The following is a 26,938-nucleotide window of genomic DNA, read 5'->3' as shown; positions in this document are numbered from 1 at the left end:
TATATATATATATATATATATATATATATATATATATATATATATACACATATACATCAATACATATTTATATGTATACAAGTATAAATATATAGTGTATTGTGTCCAAGAATTCCCATTTTACTGAAAAGCGGAAATATGGCAAATCACTGTAACCAATCAAGTGTTTGGAGAATACAATTTTTGGATGAGAAGTCAATTTGTTGCCATGTTGAATGTAAAAACCTCGTTTTATTTAAAGTGCACGTTTTTGGTTTCTGTTTATCAAGTGCATTTGTAAGGTACACTACCTAGGAAGGATGAAAAAAAAAAAAAATAAAAATAAAAATAAAAAAAAAAAAGGAAAAGCTTACTTCATTAAATGGAGAGGTTCCCATTTTTGCAGCTCCATCACACATGCAAATGTACCTTGAAAGTCGAGCAATATCTTCGATGCACCTCGTTTTAAGATATTTTTTTGAATGATGTTCTCTGCTTCACTTTTTTCATTCTGTGGATGGCAACACCATGTGAAACAAGGATTCAAACTTGTTTGGGGATTTGACTAAAAACTTATATAAAATCTCAGGTTGCAGCATTATTGACTTTTTGCAACACTATTCAAGGATTCTCCATGTATAATTTTTAGACAATTTGAAATCCCCCAAGTATACCACCATATACTACATAGTAAATCATTTTGAACAATTTTGATAACTAGCGGGCACTTCTGCCCTTTGGGCGGGAGGTACCCTTGTCGACCACCTTCAGTGGGCAATGTGCAGTTAATTCTTGGAAATGCACATTATATTGACCACAACATATAATTTTGAGAAGGTTTCATTATAATGAAGATAAAGGAAGATTATTTGTATTAGTGGCTTCCACCAAAGGTGGTGCTCTTCAGACACACATGCACACCATTACCGATAAAAGATGTATTAATACCGAGATCTAGTATAAAATAGCATCAATTTAAAAATACATTTTGAAGAAATTTTCAGTCATGCATTTGCTTCGAAGTGAGTTTACAAAATCGATGTTAATATATTTGGAAATCATTGATACAATTATATTGCTCACTGCTCTAAAGCTATATCATACTATTATGCTTTGTGCATCTTTAGGGTGACTTGACAGCTTGGATGCAATTCATATCTTAGTCAAAAAATATCATTAGTACAAGCACAATATACCATGTTCCCTATACTAGCTTATCAAGTTAACATTTTCACTGAATCCAAAGTACCACACTTGTCTGAACAAGCTATGCACTTTATTTCATGGAGATCAGGCACAAAAAGTGTGCTTAGGGGAATAGAGACCACATTTATCGTAACAACCCCAAGGGGTAGATTTCTGACACTCCCATAAGGTCTGATCAGACAGCTCATTAAACTAGTTGCAAAGATTGTCTCCTTAATGACCTCCATTACCAAAATCGACTGATTGTGCTTTGATGGGATGAGGGTGATCTTTCAATGTGGCATGGCAATACAAAAAAAAAAAAAAGTCAAACCAGTTGTACAAAAGTAAAATCCCAAATTTATTTTACCAAAACCCAGACAATTAATATTTCAAATACAAAGTTATATTTGAGGCAAGTTGGGTATAATGGCAGCAATTAGGCAATCCAATTTGAATTGCAGACAGCAATAAAGACCATCACAGACAGACGAATCCCTAAGCAATTCAGTCTGCCAAAGCAGTGAAACAGAAGCTGATAATTATCCCCATCCTTCCCACATTTGAGCCACATTGTGCTTCAAACCAATGCTTGGAAAATGTATTGTCCAGATTCTTTCATATTGCTGGGGACAGCTACAGAGGCAGATTAAGATTTTTTGGGGGCCCTGGGAACAAAAAATATTTAGGCCCCAAACATCCTCCCAAAAAACATGAATGCATCAAAATGCATGAATACAAAAATACATAAACTCCATTCAATGTGACACCGAGTTAATAAATTTGGCTTGTTGAAGTTCTAAAGCTGTTTGTTTTTTCTTTTTCTGCCCCAACAAATCAATTAATTCTTTACAATTAGTCAATTACAAATAAGAAGTACTGCTTTTACCCTTCTGTCCAAATTTCACAATGTGATCTGCAAGAGAGGGATCAAATTGAGCAATCATCTCCAAAATCAATAGCCACGTCTGCCGCACCCGAAACTGTTTCACAATCATCTTCTTCTGTCATTTCTCCATGAAATATTGGCTGATAGTTGATATCTTTTTTAACAAAGAAACTCGGTTAGCCTCCTTTGCTTGCTTCACCTTCCCCTGAGCTCCCATTTAAGTACCGCCGATCTATTTTTTTGTTTTTAACTATGACCAATGACATTGCAAGTCATTTGCATCTTGGAATGAGTTGATAAAATGTTGTCTTTTTTATGCCTACAGACTTGTGATTGTTTCATCTATTTACGTAAGTTACTAGCAAAAATAAAAAAATAAAAATAAAATAAAAAGCTTTACGTACTTTTTGAACGGCACCATGTTGGGGTTAAACAATCCACGACTGTAATGAATCAGCTCGTTCTGATATAACCATGGTGGAGGTTGACATGGATGAGACGTGTGGAGTTAATATTTGAATAGCACATTAAATGTGCATTTCCCAATCACGCTTTTCATCTTTTAAGAGTGCTTCAAACGCTCTTTTCCTGATCGGCTCGTTACCGGATTTTGTTGCAGGTTGTGATCATAGTGCGGTCATTCTTGTGGAAGAATCAAGTATTGTCTGGTTTCTCACCTCAAACGAGACTCGACGGTCATGCAGCATTCGAGCACAGAGAACCCCGAAAAAGTACAAAGCTGAAAACAGCCATGAAACACCCCAAACGGTAACTTGTAACTGGAAAAATATTATCGTGGTGGATCTGGTATAGACATTTTTATAACAGCAAATTTATATTTCCTGGGGCCCTCATTCAGCTTAGGGCACTGGGTACGGGCTCTGCATGCCCATTAATCCACCACTGCAGAACTAGACTGCTGATGTTGCAGCCCCTGTAGGTTGGAGCAGAAATTGGCAACTTATCCAGAATGCTCGCCTATTCTTCACAAAATAAGCCACGAGATCTTTAGCATCCACCAATCAATGCCCGGTTTGCCATCTATCCAAGGGATGGCATACACATTGGTGCATTGTCCTGCCTGCGAAACACCAGGATGACAGTTTATACCTGGGTCAAGATTCAACCCAAAGTTAGAAAAGTCAGGAGTGAGTGTATTTACCTCCAGGCTATCCTACCAGCCATTGTCCAACCATACTCAAGCACCTAAAACTGAATATTAAGGAGTTTCCAAAGGTTGGTTCACATTGGAGCCACAATAGCACAATTATACTCGAGGGGTTGAATAAGCCAAATAATTAACTTCTCTGGTTTGGCAAGACTGTCAATGGAAGCTTGGCACATCATCTAAAATCGATGATGCAGCACCAGTAGATAAATGGGGCTTCTGGGACACCCATTCAAATGAATGGGGAAAAGGAAAAAAAAAAAAAACTGACTCAAGCACCAAAACCTCCAAATAGGAGACTGATTTTCTCCCCACCTATCCCCTTCCCTCCCATACAAGCAAATGTACAATGGAGACTATGAAAGCACTTCTTACCCCCCCCCCCCAACCTAATCACAGTCCTTTTATATTTTCATTCCACTCAAGGAGCGAACCAACGAATATTTTCCCATGTTCTACTTTCGGGTATAACTTATTTTTCTTATAACATTCATTTCCATCGAGTACATTCACAAAGAATAACTTGGAACAAGTTTCTTTGTTGAGCAGAAATGAAATGATAAACCTCTCTTAATGCTCTTATTTGACCACCTCCTGAGCCACATATCATTTTGAGATTGCAGTAAATTATTTTTCCATTGTTCAAGTGATAACCAAAGTTTTCAGTCCATTCAAGGATATTAATTTTTTTTCTTTACATCCTCCAACTTATTTGTAATTACATTTATCCGCTTATTTGTTTTATCTACTTTTACCCTGGTTATTTCTTCAATAAGACTTATTTGATATTTCTCACATTCTTTATGTTTCCCATATAAATACCAAGGCTGATTACATCTCCACTCTTTGGTTTGGTTATTGCTTGGTTCTATCATTTATAAATCAGTAAAAAGACAGCAGTAGCTTGTTAAAATTCCCAACCCAATATCTTAACACTTGTATTGATAACCATAAGGGAGAATATTGATTCCATTCTCTAAAATATATCTTTTATCATCAAAAGTTCCTAATGCTTTCTTATTTATCTCTTCTGTATATAATTGATGTTTATAACTTCTTATTCTATTCATTTTTCTGTACTCTTCCTTCTTTAAGGTTAAACAGTTGTAACTAGAACGGGCACTCGGTGGAGCGCATACCTTCGCGGCCGCTACTTTTTTTCCGGGCACATTTGAAAAACGTCATTTAAAAACGTCCATGACGTCACAACCATCAGTCCGATGGACCTCAAATTTGGTGTTAGACGTCATTGAGGGCAGTCCAACAAAATGGAATGATAAACACTGAAAAAAAATCGAAAGTTTAAAAATGACGTCATCTTGTGACGTCATTCTGACGCATTTCCATTTGACGTCACTACCAATCGCGGACTACCACCCTGAAAGCTCTTATTTCACAGAACATTTTAACGTTGGTTTCATGTCAATAGCTCTATTAGATCTGAAGTTATGCCTACAAGTATATTTTGACCTTGAGTGTGACCTTGACCATAGAGTTAATTTGCAAAACCTGTTCATAAATAAGCAGATATTTTGGTACTGATAATGCCTGGATTTGGGACAATTTCCTTTACAAATTACATAGATATTTGAATATAAAATATCAGGATATTTTAGCCACAATTGAAAAACGTTATGTTCAAACGTCAATGACGTCATAACGGTCAATCCGAACGACGTCAAATTTGGTGTGTGACGTCCTTAACGTAAGTCCTACAAAACGGTATGATCAAAACTGATGAGGTCGAAAATTGAAAATTTGCGTCATCTTGTGACGTCATTTTGATGCACTTCTGATGACGTCACGTCAAATCCGACACCACGTACCCGAAAGGCATTTAGTCATGGAACAATATGATGTGGGTTGCATGTCAATAGCTGTCTTATGAAGGAAGTTATGCTCAAAAGTTTTTGACCTTTTCCTGACCTTGACCTTTGACCCAATCGCTCCCAAAATTTAATCAAATCGTCCTTGGATACTCACGAATCATCCCACCAATTTTCATGCAATTTGGTTTAATACTTTCTGAGTTAGGCGAATAACAAACAAACACACATATTCACAAATAAATAAATACACAGCGACCAAAACATAACCTTTCACAGAATGCGAAGGTAATAATGTTTAAAGTTTGTTTCCTTGATTATATTTTTCTTCATTCCCTTTAGCTTCTTATCACACCTTTCAATGTTGTTATCATCAATATACGTAAAAGCATAGAACTTTGATCTCAATCCTATAAATTCACTAATGACCTTCCCACCCAATTCATCTTTAAAAACTTACCAATAACCTTTTTATTCTTTGATGAAAACTACACATCACCCGACTTATGATGACTTGTATCAGAATATCAATATTATCAATCATATCCTCATATACATCACTTGTCTAATTTCTAATATAAAACTATCTGTGTCCATATATAACAATGACATTATCCTTATACTTTGATTTTAAATTATTATAGTAATAGTCATACATGAACAACTTTGACAAGTCAAGAATTGTTGTTCCTATATAAATAGGTTTATCCATTTCAATACTCTCTTTTTTTCAAATGAATAGCACAAAAGTTCTCTGAAAACACCTCCGCTCACTCAAAACTTGGTCTATTCATTAACTTTGAAGCCCGTTTCCAAAATGCAGCAAGTCTTATGTTTTGTCGATGCCTAAAATTTTCCATAGTCTTTCCAAATACAGCATTATTCATTAATTTATAAAAGTGCTTCTCAAAATCTGTTTTTGCTTTAAAATCAATATCCTTCTTTAACCAATGACTGTTTAAATTTCAAAATCCTATAAATGTTCCTCACTCTCAACCCAGCAGATAAATATTGTCTCAAGTTCCTTTGATGCAAAACATAATTTTCTTTATCATTTAATGTGGTAAGTAGTTTTTCTGAAGATTTACCTTTTATATTAAATGACTGTTGGTAATCACTTAACCATTCTTTTCTTGGACTTTCTTTGTCAGAGGCATAGGGTAGGTCTTTATGTTTGTTATGAAGTTCTTCTGGATATTTTAAATCAACCTCAAAATAATATCCAACTTCAGCTTCATCCAATTCTTTTTGAGAGGAGATAACAATGTCATGTAAAACATTTTCATAATGTTTTTCTTTAACCCATTTAAGTTTTCCATAAGGTAAAGATTGAGACATAGCCTGCCCTTACAAATTGTGAGCATCATAATGCATCAGGTAAGAGTTTTCCTCATTCTTATTAAAATCAGGAAGATATTTGTTATTTGCTTTTGCATAACTCTTGGAACATACTTAAGATATTCCTCCTCTTTTATCCTTCTCTATCATTAAAAGCATATCTATATCACTGATTAATTCCAAATTCAGTTTTGTCATTACCATCGCAAACTTTGTTGCGAAGGTTATGTTTTGAACGCTGCGTATTTATTTATTTGTGAATATGTGCGTTTGTTTGTTTGTTATTCGCATAACTCCAAAAGTATTTAATTGAATCGCAGCAAATTTGGTGGGATGATTGATTATTATCCGAGGACCATTTGATTAGATTTTGGGAGCAATCGGGTCAAAGGTCAAGGTCATGAAAAGGTCAAAATCGTCTTTTTACCATAGCGCAGTCAATTTGTATCCAATTTGCATGCAACTAATGCCAAAATGTTCAGAATTCAATGCCCCATCTTGTGATATGTGACATGACAGAATGACGTAATAACCCTTATTAGCGGTTGGGAGTCAAAGGTCAGGGGGGGTCACGACATTGCAAAATATGCGGTTTTAGTCATAACACGGTCAATTCTTATCCGATTTGCATGAAACCAACACCAAAATGTTGACTGTTCTATTCCCCACACTCGAATACCAATTACAAAATTAAGAGTGCAAAGGTCAAGGTCGAGGTCATGAAAAGGTCAAAATCGTCATTTTGCCATAGTGCGGTCGATTTTTATCCAATTTGCATGCAATCAATGCCAAAATGTTGTGAATTCAATGCCCAATCTTGTGATATACGATATGACAATGACATAATTACCTTTGTTCGTAGTTTGGGTCAAAGGTCAGGGGGGGTCAACGACCTTTATCATAACGCGGTCAATTCTTATACAACTTGCATGCAAGTAGATTCAAAATGTTTAGAATTCAATTCCCTATCCTATGATGTGTAATATTTGATTTCATATAATGTGACCAGTTGTCATCAGATTGACTTGATACCGACACCCAAAAAGGTCAGGGAGTTCATACAGAAATTGTACAATGTACGTGAATCAGTGTCAAACAGCAGGAAATTTATTGTTTTTAAGCCATCATAACATATGAGATGGCAGATGTGGTATGGGATTAAATACCCTCACAATCAACGGTTTCTGGGGGGGGGAGGGGGGAATGTAGCATTGGCGAAGGTATGCGCTCTACTGAGTGCCCGTTCTAGTTTTTAACAAAGCATTCCAAGCCAAACCCGGGGCTGTGTAATAGTGAGCAAGGTCTAATTCATAAGAATTTTTTATTATGACAGACTGTTCAAAACGTTTCAAGCACATCAGCTTTAAGTTACAAATCATGATATTTTCCAAGATTCTTCATACTAAACTTCTCCCACACCTTTTTAGCTTGAGTTTTATCTTTATCGGAAATGAGTTTTATTCAACTTGCGATAAAAACTTTCCCTTGAAGGAAGTTGTGTTTCTTTAGCCTTCTCAAATGAAACCATGTAGTCATATGGATATATTCCCTTTTGTGATACGAGATGAAACTTCTTGATTTGAGAAATGTGATTTAAGATCCGGTAAGTTTTTAATATTTGATGCGAAGTTAGATAATGGACTTGCCATAAACTTGTACGTGTCAAGAAATCTGATATGGGTTATGGGGATGTATGAATTGTTTTTGTGAATGAGATGTATTTTTAATCTGTGTTAGGAATGGCAGAAATATCTCCAGATGTCTTTGAAAGTTCATTTATAAAAAGATGTGTCATAGTGAGCGTTGTTGTGAAGAAAGGCAGGAATAAAGTTTGGGGGCTTGTAATTAAAGGTCCCATGTCACTCAAAAGTACTGAAATTGTATATATATATATATATATATATATATATATATATATATATATATATATATATATATATATATATATATATATATATTAGGGTGTTTCACTCATGGTGGTAAAAAAATGAAATTTGTTGAAAATTGTCAGAAGGGGTGTCCCCTTGTTTCTTATGACCCATAAATATTTTAGGCAAATATTTGGTTTGATTCGTCAATATTTACTGGTCCCACAGTTGGACAAGATTCCACATTTCAAGTGAAACTTCGAAAAAAATCAAATGGAGAAGACAAAAAATTGCAACGAACGTTTATTGAACTGAAAATTAACAAAAAAAAATTGATGAAAAAGAAATGTAGAACAATTATGCAAGTGGAGCAGGGCAATCAAATTGTTGGGCTCAAGGAGCAGGAGGGAACTTAGCAGTCACTCCAGCCTTTGTTCTCTTGACGGTCTTGCGGTCATGATGAACAACTTTGAGGAGGAACTGCTTCAACTGCCCGTCTTCGGTTCGGCTTGGAGTTTTTGTATCAGTGCCACTCCTCTCTCTGCAGCATCATTGGTGACCTGCAGGCCTCAGACGGTGGCTCGAGTTCGTGGATCTTGCAAAACATCTTCCACGTTATGGGTAGTGACCATCCTCCCAGCAAAGATCCCAATGGCCTCTAGTGTTCGCCCTGTTACCAATTTGGAAAGACCGTCAGGGAGAGTGAAGTTCTTCTTTTCAAGTCTCTTGAGTGCTTTCGAGGTTGCTGGATGACTTAGGTTCTTGACCATGGCCGCCCGGTCATTAGGAGACACTTGTTCGTTGAAGAAGGCTAGGGCCACTCCTTGCTCTGAGAGGTACCAGAGGTGCCTTTGGAGGGCCTTCTCTGCCATTGACCCGAGTTCTCTATCCACAAACACCTGGAGAATCGCCAAGAACTCCAGGTCATTCTTCGGTGCACAGTTTGGGACAGCTGCTTCATGCCAGAATCTGACGTAAAACGTAAAGGGGCCCTAAATCGAGGCAGATCTCCGCTCCATCCTCCTAGGTAGAGAAGAGAGAGCTGAAGGAGTTCGAGATAGTCCTCTCTTGGGTGAGCTGCATCATGGATGACTCTCCTGAGGAAGTCTATCATCTTCAGCCTTTGTGATTCGCTTCACTCATCCACGGGTTGTTCGTCGCTGAGGGTACCGGCAGATGTCTTGTCCAAAACGTCCCATTTTCCTCGGAATCGTTTGAAGAGGGGAATGTCGGGACCTGGGGGAGAGCCGAAGAGGAGTTCATAGGTGTTCTTCAGTACCACCTCGTGAATGTGATGTCGGCATGCCAGCCAAAGAAGAGGTCTTCCAAGGGACTGTTCAATTATGGTGCAGGCTCCATTATTCATGCCACTGTTGGACGCAGTCGTATCAAATGAGAGACCGATGATCGTCAGCAATCTGATAGGTGTCCAGCAGCCGAAGAACGGTATCTGATCGACATATCGGTATGCAATTATCGACATAGCTGACTAAGAGAACCTGTATGTTGTGTGCAATTGAATTCCAAATTCGTAACAATATTTAAAAGTTCATGATAGACGCTCTGAAAAGGCACCGTACATGTGCTCAGTATTTAAGGAGATCCGGATCTTGTCTATACAAGAGCTGAGGCCAAGAGATTAAGGTTTTGGCTTCACAAAAAGAAGAACAAGAAGAAGATGAACAACGCCGAGCTCTCTATGAGCAGCGTTCGCTACGCGAGACGCTACTAAAAACGTCAACATACCATTCAAAAGTGTGCGACCTGTTAACACGGTCCCATTTCACGAAGATTTTGCATGAAGCACTTTTTATAGGAAAGGTTCAAAGGCAAACCTGTGCTGATAAAATTATTGTACTTCAGAAAAAATGAAACACATATATACATATATATATATATATATATATATATATATATATATATATATATATATATCCTATTGGAGTTTTTCATTGTGATTTCGGATCTGATAATGTTTTTTTCACAATACTGGTTCTGTAAAATGTAAAATTTAAAAAACAAACCGCTTAGGGAACACCCCTAAAAATTCTGCCGAAATCTAATGAACGACACGTAACCCACATGACGTCATCTCCAGAGCAACAAAGGCTGCACGCAAATTACTCGGGTTGGTGGTCTACGTGATTGTATTGGCTGTGTGTTTCCACATTTGATTGATCGACTCAAACGCTTTGTTCATTTCTGCTTTAAAAAAAATCAAACATTTGGTTTTGAATAATGGGTGACATGGACTTTGATTTGTCTGGTAGCGACAGTGAGTGCAAGAGAAATGAAGGATTTTGGTCTGAATCAGATGGAGAATTGTCGGATAACGTAGTCGTGGGAGGTGAAGTTCAGGCAGCTGGAAATGGAAAATGGCCTTACCAGTTCGAGCCCGAAGCAAGAAAAGCAGAGGAAACTGGTGATGAAATTCCTGGAGTTCATGATGATCGAGAGGACATTGAAGGAAGACTTGGCAATAACTGGTTCGACTAAATCCAATTCGTAATTCAATAATGTAAATTCTACTTGCATACTGCTCGATATCAGAAATTTTTTAGTGAGGTGACATGACCAGCGCAGCGCAGCGGGCATGTTGCTCCACGGCGAATGAATTGCAAGCAAGGCCAGCCCATGTCATCGGCCGTATCTCTATGCGCATAAAACGAAGCAATCTCACTGTCCGGATACGATTAAAACTTGTGTGCAGAACACACCTTGCAACACAATTGTCTAGAGTAGTCCGATAAATCTGACATTCTGTTGCATTTTTATTTATTTTATTCCTACTGTCATGTAGTGCCAGTAGAAACAATGAAGAAAAGAGAATAATAAAAGAAAGCAACAGCACGTAAGATTTATCGGACTAGTCAGACAGACGACGGATTTATCGGACGACATTGCTTTTGATGATGGGTACTGCATCAGGTTTCAGCCTCCTCAACTTCTTCAAACTGAAGAGCGAATAGAGCCCGTGATCATAGTTACTATCCCCCCCCCCCCCCCGGTCAGCTTCACTTTAGATGTCCATATTCTCCGAAGATTCTCATCTTTCGAGAATACATGAAGGATTACACAGTCTTTGGTTGTATTGCTGCATCCTGCTACGACACATCTTGCAGGCATTTTCGAAAGCAAGGCTAAAACTCTCAACTTTCGCGAAACAATCACAGGAATTAAGACGATCAGTGAGATAGCAAACACATGTGCACAATGCATTTGTACGTACTTTATATGGCATGCGACATCTCATCAATTGACTCTGAGCGAGTCGCGTTCTGGAGATGACGTCAACGGTCACGTGACCTGCGGTTCACTGAACTCCACTTTTTTGAGGGGTGGGGCATAGCAAGTTGTGAAAAGCACCACAAATGTTCAAAATATTGGTCTAATTATCCCATTGTTGATTTAAAAAAAAAAAAGACACATGGGTGATTTCTTCACTAGGAAGGTCAAGTTAATATATAAATAACCAGAAACTTGTGAATAACATGGGACCTTTATGATTACAACAGGAATGAGCTGGACCACTATTTTTCCAGTAAGATGACAATGATCCCAAACTTTGACCTCTCCCTCAATTTTCTCCTCACAAATATGACAGATACTGTTCTTTCTAAATTCCTTTTTCTCTCCCTTTGTTAATGACATTGGTTTATAGGTTTTATCCATTATTTCTCTGAGTCTTATACAGTCTTTTTCCAATCATCTTACAAACTACTCTGAGGCATCGTCTCCTCTATAAAGTTCTAACTTGTTGTATTCATCACCAACAAATGATTTGATATAATAACAGAAACCACAAGGGTAATGTTTTTGATAGTTATTTGTGTATGATTTATTTGGATTTGGAGAAACAGTATCCATATTTTCAAGGAAACTTTCAAAATCAGCATATATCGTAAACAGATGTTTTATAGATTTGTTAAAATCTTTGAATGATATGTTTAAACCTGCTTTTGGTAAATTGATTACGGTTGATTTACAATTTCTACTATATTTTGAATGTTGATTTAATCATTCTTTTGTATGAAAGGAGTTGAGACATCTCTTACAAGGATACGTTTTATATTTTCTCTTGTATAGTTGTGATTTGGTTAATTTGGTTAAAACTTAACCACATCAACAGCTTCCATGATTGAAGATGGTCCAGGGGAGTGTTTCTCAACCGGGGATCCCCGGAACCCTAGGGTTCCGCAAGAGGTTGCCAAGGGTTCCGCAAGAAACAGTAATAAATAGGCTAATGTAGTTTTGAGTATTTTTTGTTTGATTTAATATTCGTAATTTTACTATACACGTACGGCATATTGTTGGAAACTCCTTGGTTATTATAATAGAGGCTTCAACCTCTTATATTATTTACAATTATAACAACCATAGGGAATGTATTTAACAATGTCTTTCTGGCGCCAGTGTGAAACCGCCCTCACTGGTTAGTGGACGTCCTGTACGTGGCGGATTCGTGTCATGGAATCCATTTTTTTTTTTTTTGTGAATTAAAACCTCGGTGTGAGGTCTCATAAACGAGCAGTATGTTGTTGTTTTTTTTCATTGCCAATAAATTTGATAAGAAAGGGGTCATTTTTTCCTGAAACCAGGTCTCCGAAAAAAATATATTATATTTACCATGTGAACTACGATAAAAATATAAAAGAGCTCGATATTAATAATGGCACATAATAATTTTTATGCAGGGATTCCCTGAGACATGAAAACTATTTCAAGGGTTCCACAAGGGTAAAAAGGTTGAGAAACTCTGGTCCAGGGTCTTGAAAGCGAAGCAATCGTATTTTTATGTGTCCTTTAAATGCCCCATCAGTGTTTTCAATGGAGAATTTAGTGGCACCTTCCCTTTCTTCATTCTTCTTGTGTTTGCATGATTTAAGGTATTTGTGATAAAAAAAAAAAAAATTAGAATATCATTATCACATCTATCACAATGTTTTGTTTCTTGGTTAAGTGGAGATATTTGTCTGAAAAGATTGAATGTGTTTGTTGGTTTGAAGGTGTTTTTTGATAACATTTATATTCATGATTCCAAAAAAAAAAAAAAAAAAAAAAAAAAAGAAATCGCAGTACGTTGCATTCACCATATTTATATTAAAAAAAAAAAAAATTGCTTAAAATATAATTTTCTTGATGAAAATTCCGTTTAATTTATAGGTGAATCTGTGCTTAAAACCATTTTATCCTACAACTTTTTTCACATAATAAATACAATGTATCAAGACACAAAAGACAAGTTTCAATCAATCGCTTCATTTGTAAAAGATACTGACAAATATGTCGAGGATGTAAAATTGAATAAAGATAAATATAGCGATTGGATAAAAACAATTATGGTGAATAATACGAGTTCTTCCATTTCCTTTAGTGGAACGGCTTTAAGTATATCTGCAAGAACATCAATTAAAGTAGTTCGAACAAAAGTTTATCCTCTCCTTCTGGCAATATATTCAAAACTTGAAAAAGCAATAAAACAAGAAAAAGTATCAAAAAAGAAAAACCTCATGGATGAAGCTTTAGAAAGAAAAGATAAGACCATCTGTAATATGCAAGGAGAAACTTGTATTTTTTTCAACAACCCTAAAGATGTAAATCCTGATGAAATGAAGGATGTTAATATATCAGGTGAAATGACATTTCATTCATTCGTAGTTAAGGACCATTTTAAAATTATCTTTAATATAAAAAAAAAAAATGTAGTCGTTGAATCTATTAATGAAAAAAAAAGTATGTAGATACACATGGTAATGTTTTTTCCACTAATTAAATACGAATCATTATTCAACTGAAGATTTTGAAGATTATGAGAGTGATAATCTTATCTTTTGGAACAGAAGACAGTTATGATACCGAGAGTTTGTGTTCAAACGATAGTTATGAAAGTAGTTTTTTTGATGATTGTGAAAGCTCCAATGAAAGTACCAAAGATGATACCAAAGATGAATTTTATTTGAAATGAAGTTTTACTTTATAAATATGAATCGTTTACTCGATTTTGAGCCTCTTGAATTTCCTGATTCTCCACATGACAAATTTGAGAATTGTCCTGCAATGTGAAAGACGGGGATTAAACACAGTCAAAAGCCTATAAACAATGTATGTTCTGTGATTATCTTCTAATTAATGATAATAAAAAAATATAAAAACGAATATAATTCTTTGAGATTTACACCAAAAATGAATTACTTTTCAAGATTGATTCGAGACATGAATGTAAAGTATGAAGGTGATTATACACCTTTTGTTACAAGAGAAGAGACAACAAATGACGAGCATGTTTCGTGGATTGATGATTTATATTTATGATTGTCATTTTCCGGGAAATATCAACACAAGATATTGTATAAATAAAATAATGGATTATCTTGAAATTAAACCTGAACTTCTGATAAAACGTAGAGTTTCCAAGAAAGCCAATAAAAAAAATTAAATAACCTGTTTTCCAAATATATAAATGAATGATTTTTTTTACCCATTTGGGAAAATAAAATAAAATTTAACAACCATAAAAACCTTCCAAATTCATTAAGATGTCTCATAGTTGGTTCAAGCGGATATGGAAAAACGTGCTTACTTTTAAAGATGCTCCTTACTCCCAACTTTTTAGATTATGATAATTTAATAATTTTCACAAAGTCGAGTTTTCAATCGAGTCGAGTATCAACGTGGTATCAAAACGAGTATCAAAACAATGAGTAGTATCAACTACTCTCACAAGGTTTTAATGCTGGTCTTCAAAAAATAAGATATAATCGGTTAATTTAAAGTTCAAAACAAACTAAATGATTACAACATTGAAGATATAATACAACTATTTTGTGATACACAGAGATATAAAAAGAAATCAAAGCCGATAACTTGTATTCTTAGTGATAATACGGATGATATACCTTCTCCCCAAGATTTGGATAAATCAAAAAAGGAACCTCGTTATCTTTGATGATTGTGTCAATGAGAGAAACCAAACGGTAATGGATAGCTACTACACAAGAGGGAGACATTCTTCCTGTAATTGTATTTATCTCAGTCAATCATACTTTCAACTCCCTCATCGCTCAATAAGAAACAATGCTAATACATTTATTTTATTCGAGTTAAATTCAATAGATAAAAACAATTTTTGGATATATTGGAATATATTGTTGTGAAACAAGATGCAATATTAAAAGATATATTTTTATTTCATAAACAATTGCAAATAAAAATGAAAACTATTGTTACAAATCTTGTGGGTAAATCTGCTTCTGGAAAAAAAAAAAACTTTCATAAATCAAGATTCTTCAATAGTACAAATGAAAATATTGTAAATTTTCGAAAAAAAACACCATGTGGTTCGTATTGCATCTCCAACAACCAGAGCAATTCGACCAGGAGAAGTAGAAGGTGAAGATTATTACAATATTTCAGTCGAGGAACATATGCGATTGAGGAATTAAGGCCAAATATTTGCGGAGGTTTCTCTTGGGACAACAAAATATTCACATTATAAGGGAGTTAAAGAAACTAAAATCTGGTGGTCTTGGGACATTAGAAACTAATCCAGAAGGAATGAGACAAATTATTAATCATCTGAGTGGTGATGGGGTTAAGATTTTATCATTCGGTTTTGATGTTGATAAAGAAACTCAATGCAAACGTAGGAAAAGCAGAGATACAAGTATTAGAGAAGAAGAAATTACAACTCGTATTAATATTAATAAAGAATTTGATGAAATATTTAAAGAAAAGGATTTATTTGAACACATCCACTTTAATGATTAAGAAAAGGAAAATCTCCCTGTTGACCTTTATAAATCAGTGAATGATATTTTCCAATAAATAAATGGATGCAAAAGAAAGAGCAAGAAGATTTAAGGAGCATCAAGAGTTGGTTTCAAAAGTTGTAAAACAACAGGAAGACATAAAAAAAGAAACGCAGACAGAAACTAACAGGTGAAGAAGCATTTGAAAGAAAAGAGAAAATTTTTAAACCACTTTTAAAACCTTCCCAATAAAAAATTATAGATGCGTCCACAGTTCCAACAATAGAAGATACTCCTAAATAAAACTTCAAATGTTAAAAGATTTCAGACAAATGACGGAGGAAGAATGAGAGCATACAGGAGAATTAGAATATGATGATGAAGGATTATTTCAACAACTGGAAGAGATTAATCAACCCCCTGATTATATTGTGAAGGCTCTTCAAAACAATGAATATTCAGTGGATTCAAAAACCAAAGCAGGACTCATTCCAACAGAACAACAAGCAATATTTCATCTTGTTCAAGAAAAGGGATTGATATTTAATGATGAATTAAGATTCTTGAGTTCTGCTCAACCCCCTGTTAAACTAACCCCAAGATTCATGTTTCATCTAACAAAAGATGGAAAACAAGGTTCAACTGTAAGGGATGAAACAAAGTATTTTGATAAACCATTGGATATGAAAAATAAGGATGATAGAGTGTATATTGATCAGCTGGACTCTCCTAATTATTGGGTTAGTCTATCTGGCAAAAGTTGGAAGAATGTTAAGGAGAAACACATTATTCAGGCTTTAAGTAGCCTTGGTTTTCTTCCAAATGACCCATCACAATTAGTTAAGAGACTGTTATTGCTGTTCGGTAGTAAGAAAGCTGGAAATAATTGTTTTTATGAAGAATCAGCCATTTTAGACCAGTTGATGAACATGAAAGTAATTAATAAATGTCAATACGAAGACATTTTATCCCATATTAAATAAGATGAGAAGCACAATCCTCAGTTTTAATTTCACAAGTGACCACACATCTTCATTTCCATAACCACCACAACTTGACGCAACAAAAGAATACAAGGCATCTCTATTGTCCATGGAAACTTTCAATACCTTGTTTAATATCACCGAGAAAAAGGACAAGTTTAGTTATAATCTGGGAAGTGGATATAAAACAATAACAGTTTCACCCGGAGCATATGAGATTTCTCAAATATCTTCCGAAATTGCTCGCCTTATGAAAGAACAGGGTGATGAACCAAAAAAATATTGTTATAGATACTCAAAAACATACTTCAAAATCAACGAATAAACGTAAAAATAACTACAAGGTTGATAATTCATTTAGAGAGTTATTGGGTTTCTCCTCAAAAAAGATTGAAACTAATGAGACGATAGTCATTCAAATATCCTCAGGAATAAATTCGGTATTAATTCAATGTGATTTGATTGATGGAATAAGAACAAATACAATATTTTCATTCAGTGCATACTCAACCCCAATTGGTTATAAATTCAATATGGAACCCAAAAATCTGGTGTATCTACCTGTGTCAGGAAAAACCATATACAGAGTAAAGTTTAGGATAACCGACCAAGATAATCGCATGATTTCTTTTAATGGAGAAATTATATTCATCAGAATTCACCTATGTGAAGTTTTCCAATAAATAAATACGATGGTTATTGTGAGGAAACACAAGTTGGGATTGGATGTTCCTTTCCCCATACTACAAGGGTGAAGGTATGTATCTTGGTAGAGAATACTATAAACCTAAGAGACAAAGGGGTGAAGGACATCAATTTAGAAAAAAAAAGGACATGGTATAATTGATACTTTAATGGGTATAGGATCAACTCTTAAACAGAAAGACCGAATTGGTTCAACTGCTTCTGCTGTGTGAAATGTAGCAGGTGCTATAAAGAGTATAAAAGATGCCCAAAAGGAATCTCATAAATTGCAAGCAATAAAAGAAATTAAGAAAAGCAAAACTCTGTTGTCTCCCCAAGAACGACAAAATAATTCAAATACTTGGGTCAGGGTTTCAAAAGTTTTAATATCTTTTTTTCCAGAATAAATACAAGCATAGGAAGCAATTGATAGTATCTATGATTTGGATGATACCATTGTCATCTCAAACTCTACTAAAAAAAGAAGACTACTTCAAGGTAAATGCAATAACTGGAAGAGACTGGAATTCAAATGGAACAAAAAGTTTTGAAATAAATAATCAACAAACTTATTTGAATCTCGCCAAACGTTTCTTGTTGTGTGAATTTACATTCACCAAGGCTGCGAATAACACAAACGCTACACTCGTAAATGATTTCTTCTGGAAAATGTTTGATAGTGTTCGTTTGTACATTGGAACACAAGAAGTTGGAGTGGTTGATTATGTCTCTGCTTCATCTGAAATGATGAAATTTACACTATATTAATTTAGTGATGGAATGGGAAAGGGAGCTGTCAAAGGTTTTATTCCTGATGTGGCAACGGGAACAAACACAGACCCTGGATATAGTCAAAGAAAAGGAATGTATAATGATGATACAAAAGCAGGTAATAGTTTTCCTGTGGCAGTTCCTCTTAAAGGTATATTTGGATTTTGTGATCATGATAAAGTTCTGTATGGTCTGAAAATTAGATTTCAACTGCAAAGGAACGATAAAGAAAATAGATTGTTTTTGGTGTGGCTAATGCTTTTGCTGATCAGAATAAATTTCTAATTGATGAAATTAGTTGGTATATGAGTGAAAATACTCCTAATCTTAAAACAGAAGAGATGTTGGAAGACTTAACTCAAAGAAACCACTCAATGCATCATACTTTCAAAGAAGATGCCAACACGTTAAACTGAAACAAACCACTCACATGTGGAATTTGGGTGTTCTGGAAGGAAAGCCGTGATATCTGTGGCTCATTTTAAAAAAAAAAAAACCAAATGGTGATAATGCTACTGATAAGAATAATGCATTGAGTGATAATGCTAAGGTGAAACTTCGCGTTTCTCGAGATGGAACATTTTATCCACGAGATAGAATGGAAATTAATTGGGAAAAAAATGGTTGTGCTGAAGCATACAAGTCTTACCAAAAGGTGTGTGAAAGCAATGGAAATTAAGAACCCATTTTGGATATGACAGCATTTAAAAGTCTGTATACAATCTATGCGTTTGACCTGAGTGCTCAAAAGGAAACTATAAAGTCTAATCAAGTTGATACTTCCCTATACATTGAAAGAGAAGAGAGTGAAGAAGTTGATACATATTGTTCGCTTTTGGAAGAAACAGAATTACAGATTAATACAGATAATGGTATTATGATTTGTCTCAATTTTTTTGAGAAATAAATGAGTCGTAAAGTGCCAACTGGGGTACATGTTAATCAAATCAATCTTCATAAACTATAATCTTGTATTAAAAATCAAAAGCCTTGTATGATTAACGTTAATACAATTCAGAGAAAAGGAGCAGTAAGAATTGATGTTTTGCTCACAAGAGAACAGGTGAAAATCTTGAACGATACTGGCTCACTTAAAATTAAAATGTCAAAACCAATGTTGAAGAAATATTCAATAAGAGAGACGAGTGGAGGATTTGTCCCATTTCTCATTCCTTTATTTGCTGGTTTAAGTGCGGCTGGAACATTGACGGGTGGTATTTCAGCAGCGGTCTTCTTCTTCTTCGTTTCGAGCTTGATCTTGGTTTCATTCTCTTTCTTCTCACCACGCTCAGGGGCCGAGGGTCTACGCCTTTTACCACCCTGGAGCTGTGGCGGCACCCCCGGGCTATATGTCGGGGTAGGTGTCGAGCAGCCATTGGGTTGTATCATCATCCAAAACATGCAGACCGTGTGCCCCACTTGGGGCACGGTATATGGGACAGCCAAGGATGACATGGTCTGCGGTTTGTTCCTCCATGCCACACTCGCAAGCCGCAGAAGGTACCACACCCCATCTGTGCATATTTGAGCAGAATCGTCCGACGCCAGTACATAGACGGTTTAGTCGTACACAAGCCAGTCTTGGCAAGGGCATTCCGGTGATATGGGAACCGACATCGGGAATGCAAGCACCGAGTCTGCTGGAGTTCGTCCGCCATTCTGCACTCCAGTTGTGATCCGCCCAGTGGGCCACACTGATGTTAAGGTCATTGGCGTCTTTCAGCAACAACTGTGCGGCAGGCACAAATGGGCGTCTCAAATTCAGTCGCCGGGGCTGCTTATTTGATGAAATAGAGAGCTTGAGATGGAGCAAATTCTTTGGCTCCAGTGCCCAGTGAGTGAGAGATAGAGTGGCTTCTTCACAGCGAAGCTCAGCAGGTTGGATGCCTGCGAGGATAGAAAGGTTGTCCGTTGGTGTGGGACACAGACATCCAGTCACAGTACGCAAGGCGCCGTTGATGGCAATGTCGATCTGGTGGGAATGAGCACTGTGGCACCAGACGGGCGTGCAGTACTCGGTGGTGGAGTAGACCAGGGCTAAGGCTGCTGCACGTAACGTGATAGCACCTGCACCCCAACTGAAGCCCACCAGTCGTCTTAGCAGCGTGGCGCAGGATGTTAGCTTCTTGCGTAGCGACTCCAGGTATCGGCGGTACGTGAGTGACCTGTCCAATGTTACCCCAAGATATTTTGGGTCAGGGCAGAAGGACAGGGGTTTTCCATTGATGTTGACGTTTAGCTCACATTTTGCTTCACTGTTGTTCAAATGGAAAGCTGCCGACACTGTTTTGGTTTCGCTGAGATTCAATCTGCATTTCTGGAGGTATGCCGATAAAGTAGACATGTCCTGGCAGAGTCCCCTCTCGTGTTTCCCACTTCCTTGCCGGGTATACGGTCGCCAGGTCGTCCGCATAAGCATACTTTACAGAGACCGTGTTCGGCAGGTCATAGGTGTAGATATTGAAGAGGGGGGCCAGGACCGATCCCTGTGGGACGCCGTTCTTAAGGTGTCGTAACCTGCTTCGCTGTCCGCTCCCGGTGGTGAGGGTGAAGCTTCGATTATAGACAAGTTCCATGATCATACTGACCATACGGATCAGCAGCGATGAAAACTGCCAACGAAAGGAAGGCTCAACTCCGGGCTCAAAAATAATTGGAAAGCCATAACAAAGAGTTGGAGAAACAAATTCATGAAAGTGGTGTAATTGTAGATTTTGCTGAAAAACTTGAAAGTCTGCCTGATAAAGCGAGATTGTTAGTTGGAGATATGCTTTCTTCTATCGCACAAGCAGGTGTAAAATTAACTAAAAGGGGTAATGGATTCTATCTAATAAATGAGCATTGACGAGTTGTTTAAGGAATTTGGAAAGAATAAAACATAAAATATTGTAAGAAATGAAAAATTCATCATGTGGTTATTTGTATGAGAGATGAATTAACAAACGTGTTTAAGCATACAAAGAATATTATGAACTTAGAAGATAATAATGGGAATGGTTCTCATTGGGTTTGTAATTTTAGTCGTCAAGACAAATATTATTTTGATAGTTTTAATCTTCCACCACCTGTTGAAGTAATAAAATTCTTACAGAATGATGTTTGTCAAACATTTCAAGTCCAATAATTAAATTCCAAGTGTTGTGGTCAATTATGTCGATGTGTTATTTCAACTCAACAAAAATAAATTTTTTAATGACATTATTTTTAATCTAATATAAATGACTTATGTTGGTAAAGATGGAAACCAGTGAGATTATAACAACATCAAAGGTATCACAGAAAATTAATAAATCTCAACGTACCAAGGAGGAAAACAAAGAATTGGCAAGTCTATTAACATCGGTTTCAGGGAGAAGATTTCAACGAGAAAGTGGAGATAAAGAAGAGAAAGAAGGAAAATATTATATTATTGATGATGTTGGTATAATCGACTTTGATTAAAATTTTACATTTGTTTCTTAAATAAATGGAGGAGAGAGTGAAGACATTTCTAAGGATTCTTTACGTATTAAAAAAAATCAAGCTTCAAATGTGCATGTTGGAAACTGAAAAGGTTTTCGCACTCTGAAGGAATTTTTCACATAAATAAATGAGTTATTGTCTCAAATGTAAAAAGAAAACCGAGAGTAAAAATATCCCTTATATTAAAAGTAAAAATAATGGGGTTATACAAAAAGGTCCATGTTCGGTGTGTGGCTCAAAAAAAGTGAATTAATCACCAAACACAAACGAGGGGGAGATATGCAAAAGTTTATCAGGAAGAAAATTTACAACTGGAATACCAGGGGAATTACATCTACCAGGGTATTCTTTCTGTGGTCCAGGAACAAACTTGAATAAAAGATTAGATGAGGCTGACAATCCTAAACCGTGGAGCATCAATAGGGTTGATGAAGTGTGCATGAGGCACGATATTGATTATGGAAATAGCACAACGTTGGAAGAAAAACATGAAGCCGATAGAGAAATGTTGTATAATTTCTCTGATGCAAAATCCAACCTTGAGAGAAAAAGTTGATCGGTTCATCGTGAAGAAGATGATCAGTGCCAAATTGAAAGTTGGGCTTGGAAATTCAAAAAAAAACTTATAGGCTCTAATGATGTCATTAAGATTGAAGAGCAATTAGCTGATGAATTACATAAACCAATAATCACAAAGTTTCATAGAAGGAAGGTTTATTCCAAGGAAGTTGATTATATCTGGTCCGCTGATTTGATTGAACTCAATAATGATAAGGGGTACTAGCATGCTTTAACCGCTATTGATTTGATGAGTAGATATGCGTGGGGTGTTCCTTTGAAAAACAAAACAGGTAATACTCTTATGTTAGCCTTTCAACAGCTATTCAATAAAAGCAAGAGAAACCTAAAACATTGTGGACTGGTGAGGGTACAGAGTTCTATAACAAAACATTTATGAATTTTCTTTGAAATGACAACATTACATTATACACCACCTTGAATGAAGGAAAAGCGGTTATTGAGCGTTTTAAAAGAGACTATATAAAAAAATTCACTCAACTCGGTTCTCAATAGTTATCTTTAATTCAGGACATTGTAGATAAGTACAACGACACGATTCATAACTCAACTAAAACGAAGCCATCAGAAACATTTACAAAATTAAAATATGAAAAAGAGATTAATGTCAGAAAGCCTAAGTTCAAAGTTGGTGATATCGCAAGAATACAAGTGGAAATCTTATTTTGAAAAAGGTTATTCCAAGCGATGGGCAAATGGACTTTTTAAAATTGTTGATGTCGTCGGTACAGTTCCATGGACTGACAAATTATGTGATTTAAAGAGGGAAGAGATTTTAGGTTCATTTTATTCACAGGAATTACAATAGTCAAAGATAAATTGAAAAAAAAAAATTGGACTCCACCCCTTTTTTAACCCCACCCCTTTTTGACTGCCCACACAAGCCACATCCACACAAGCCCCACCCACATAAGCCACATCAACACAAACCCCACTCAAAGCCACATCCACACAAGCCCTCACAAAAGCCACATCCATGCAAGCCCCACCCACATAATTAGTGATTAGTTTATTAGTTCCCACACACACATGTTTATTTAATTAAAAAAAAATGCTCCATCCACACAAAACCCACCCCCTGTGCACCCCCACCTTTGACCCACCACTTCCCCTCATACACACGGGGAGAGGAGAGAGATGAGGGGGGTGGTGGGTCATTGGGAGCGCACCCCCCCCCCCTTTACATCTACTTTATTCTTTTCTTGTAATTCAAAAATCAGATAATAAGGAAAGCATTGATAATTAAACAAAAGTAATGACATTGAACAAAAATCTTCTTTCGCAGCAGTCTGATGGTTTGTTTTGGTTTTGAAACTCGGTCAACATATTCTATTCAAAACGAAGAGTGAAGAACAATTAAGGGTATATAAAGATGATTATATTATGATATTAATAAAATAAAAAAATATATAACATTTACCTCCAGAAAATGGAGTGTCGTGTCAGATTCCTCCAGAACATTAAGTTGTGCGTTTGATTCATCCAGACAGGTGTTTAAACTGAAAAAAATAATAATAATAATAATGATGAGTCAGACACACAGACACACAGACACACAGACACACAGACACACAGAGACACAGAGACACAGAGACACAGAGACACAGAGACACAGAGACACAGAGACACAGAGACACAGAGACACAGAGACACAGAGACAGACAATTTCTCACCTTTGACTCGACTCATTCAAGGTCAGAGGACGTGAGAATTTTTGCCAGCCACCAAAAATGTCATTCAATTCTCTTCAAGGAAGTCATTCATTTTTAGCCACTCGTCGTGTAATTCAATGGTCTCCTGTTCCAGATCAGTTATCAACGATGTTCTTATTGGGGACAACCTGTTTGAAAAAGACATACAATAATTATTGGTTGTATAGTGATTTAATTCTGTATAAAACAACAAATAATGAATGGGTTCAAGGATCTCACCTCTCATCTTGTAAAAATGATTGATCTGCAAGGTCAAAGTTCTTTGAAATACTGCATTCTATGAATAAGAACAAAGTTCACTTTGGTAATAAATAGCCTCCTGTTGATGACATCATGGGAAATTACACAATGGGTTTTTCAGGGTGTGTCCCACATAGGAAATGAGTCGCATTTTTGCTTTGGGCGTTCTCAAGCAGTCCGACTCATTTTAACCCGAAAATGAAACAGCTTACTTTGAATGATTTTGAGAAAAAAAAAAAACTTACATAAAATAACACAATGTTGAATTTGGAAAACCATGAAAAATAAGAGCATTAAGAGAAGTTTATCATTTCATTTCTGCTCAACAAAGACACTTATAGCAAGAACCAAGTTCCAAGTTATTCTTTGTGAATATACTCGATGGAAATGAATGTTATAAGAAAATGAAGTTATTCCCTAAAGTAGAACATGGGCAAATATTCGTTGGTTCGCTCTGAGTGAAATGAAAATATAAAAAGGACTGTGATTATGTTGAGGGGGGAAGAAGTGCTTTAATCAGCAAGTCTCAATCTTTGTCTCAATTTTACATTCGCTTGTATGGGAGGGAGGGGGATAGGTGGGGAGATAGGATAGAAATCAGTCTCCTATTTTGAGCTTTTGGGGCTCGAGTCAGAAAGTTTCTCCCTTCCCCCCCATTCATTTGAATGGGTGTCCCAGAAGCCCCATTTATCATCTACTGGCACCCCATTTCCCAATCCCAAACTCAACCATGCTTATGCTATGCTAAAAGAATAATTTATAAACTTTAAAGTCGATTTGTAGCACTTCAACTACAAGTTTCTTTTGTCGTTTTTTTGAACTAAATTTATTGTCTAACAACTTGGTTGCACAACTCATGTCACTGCTTCCCCATAAACCTCCCATTACATTGAAAACAATAAATGGAAATTTATGTGGCAGAGAATTTGGACTACATGGGTTAATAAAAGTTTGTCCATCTGGTAATCCTTTTTGCAAATGTATTAGTGCAACCTTGCATTCAGGCAATTGTCCAACTTGATTAGAAGTGCAGTCTGTTGATTCAGACAATAACCCAAAAATCATATGCAGGTAACCAAGCTTGCTCAAAGTATGCAGGAGACCAGCAATTCTGCCATAAGCAAGAATGGGGTTCAAGAGCAAAATGAACTAGTATTTGAAATATTTAACTCTATAAAAAGCTAGGCTTTTATATAACATTCATTTCCACCAAGCCTGAAAGGCTAGCTATCTAACCAATTATTTTCAATGTATACATGATCAAGGCTGATGGAAGTGAAGAAAATGAAAAAGATGGAAGCAGAGTGGAAGTGACGGTGAGATCAAGGGGGAGGACACAGGGGTGAACAAGCCTACACAAGCTGAATGAGAAACAGCCAGAAGAGGAAGGGGAAGGGGAAAAGAGGGAATGAAACAGAAAAGGAATAAAACAAAATAATATGGGTGGAAAAAAAAAAATCACAACATGGAAAAAAGGAGTGCTTGGAAATGGGGTCTGATTTGGAGTAGAAGAAATCATGAGGTAGTAGTGAACAGCTGTCTTGAAGCCATCGAGAGAAGAATTGGACTGAGCATACTGAGATAGTAGGTTTCACGGGCAAGAGAAAAGAAAGGAATAAATGAGTGGAGGTGAGCAGTGAGCCTGGATTTTGTGAGTTTAACTAGAAGTTTACTGGCAGACCGAGTGTACCCTACAGAAACCGAGGAGGGGCAGAGCCAAGAGGGCAGAGGATGCAAGACCAAAACAAAAACAAGGCAGTAGAATACAGATAGGCTCCCAACCTGTCTGCAATGTGAGAGCAGCAAGCCTGGACACTCATCTTTGTTGCGGGACATCCCAACCATTTTGAGGGCCTTGCTTTCCACAGCATCAAGAAGGGCAAGCTGTGAGGCAGCAGTGCCAGCCCAAAGGGGAGAGCAGTACTCATCCAACTGCAAATGAAGGCCATGTGGGTTGTCAAAGTTGATTGGCCAAGGAAAGACCTTGCACGACAAAGGGTGCCCAGGTGGTGTCAGGCTTTGGATCTTGGAAATATCGTACCTGCCCAAGAAAGATCATAGTTATTTTTGAGGCCCAAACGTTTGAGCGACTTCACCTCTCCAAATCGTTTATTTAGGAAGCAAATGGAAGGGTTTGTCAGGTGGTCCTTTCAAAGAGACAGGATGAGTGTGTGGGATTTGTCAGGGTTGAAAGACATATTCCAAGTGTTGGATCTGCTCCTGATTCTGTCAATGTCTGCTGAGAAGGAAGAGGCTGCTTCCTACCTGTCTGAAGGATGAGAGATGATACAGCGGAGGGTGGAATCAGATCGGCAGGATTTTCCAGGGAATCAGAAAGATCTTGATGAAGATGAGGAACAAGACTGGGTCCAACACAGCCTTGACAGAGAGAGGAGATTATAGGATCCCATTAAGAGCTACATGCTGAATAATCACTTGATTTAAATAAACTAATTCATGTAATGTTCCAGTGCCATGGCTAAATTCCCTGTCGATCAATTGAACT

The 26,938-nt window shown here is 36.6% G+C and overlaps 1 long non-coding RNA gene across 2 annotated transcripts; it reads right to left on the bottom strand.

Moving 5' to 3' along the window:
• Positions 1 to 362: 362 nt before the first annotated feature.
• On the bottom strand, positions 363 to 26,656 carry LOC147031551 (uncharacterized). 2 transcript variants are annotated; one of them, XR_015053411.1, is made up of 3 exons: positions 24,154 to 26,656; positions 23,901 to 23,979; positions 363 to 490 (listed from the first exon to the last, which is right to left on the bottom strand). It is a non-coding gene; the product is annotated as an uncharacterized LOC147031551 (long non-coding RNA). The 2 variants fall into 2 exon arrangements; XR_015053410.1 differs by lacking the exon at positions 363 to 490 and adding an exon at positions 23,597 to 23,809.
• Positions 26,657 to 26,938: the final 282 nt, after the last annotated feature.

Source organism: Eptatretus burgeri, chromosome 2 (assembly GCF_056783735.1).
Source record: "Eptatretus burgeri isolate ZD-2024b chromosome 2, Ebu_testis_v1, whole genome shotgun sequence".
Taxonomy (NCBI): Eukaryota; Metazoa; Chordata; class Myxini; order Myxiniformes; family Myxinidae; genus Eptatretus; species Eptatretus burgeri.
Note: the sequence above shows the minus strand (reverse complement) of the source record. Positions and strands in the feature narration are given on the sequence as shown.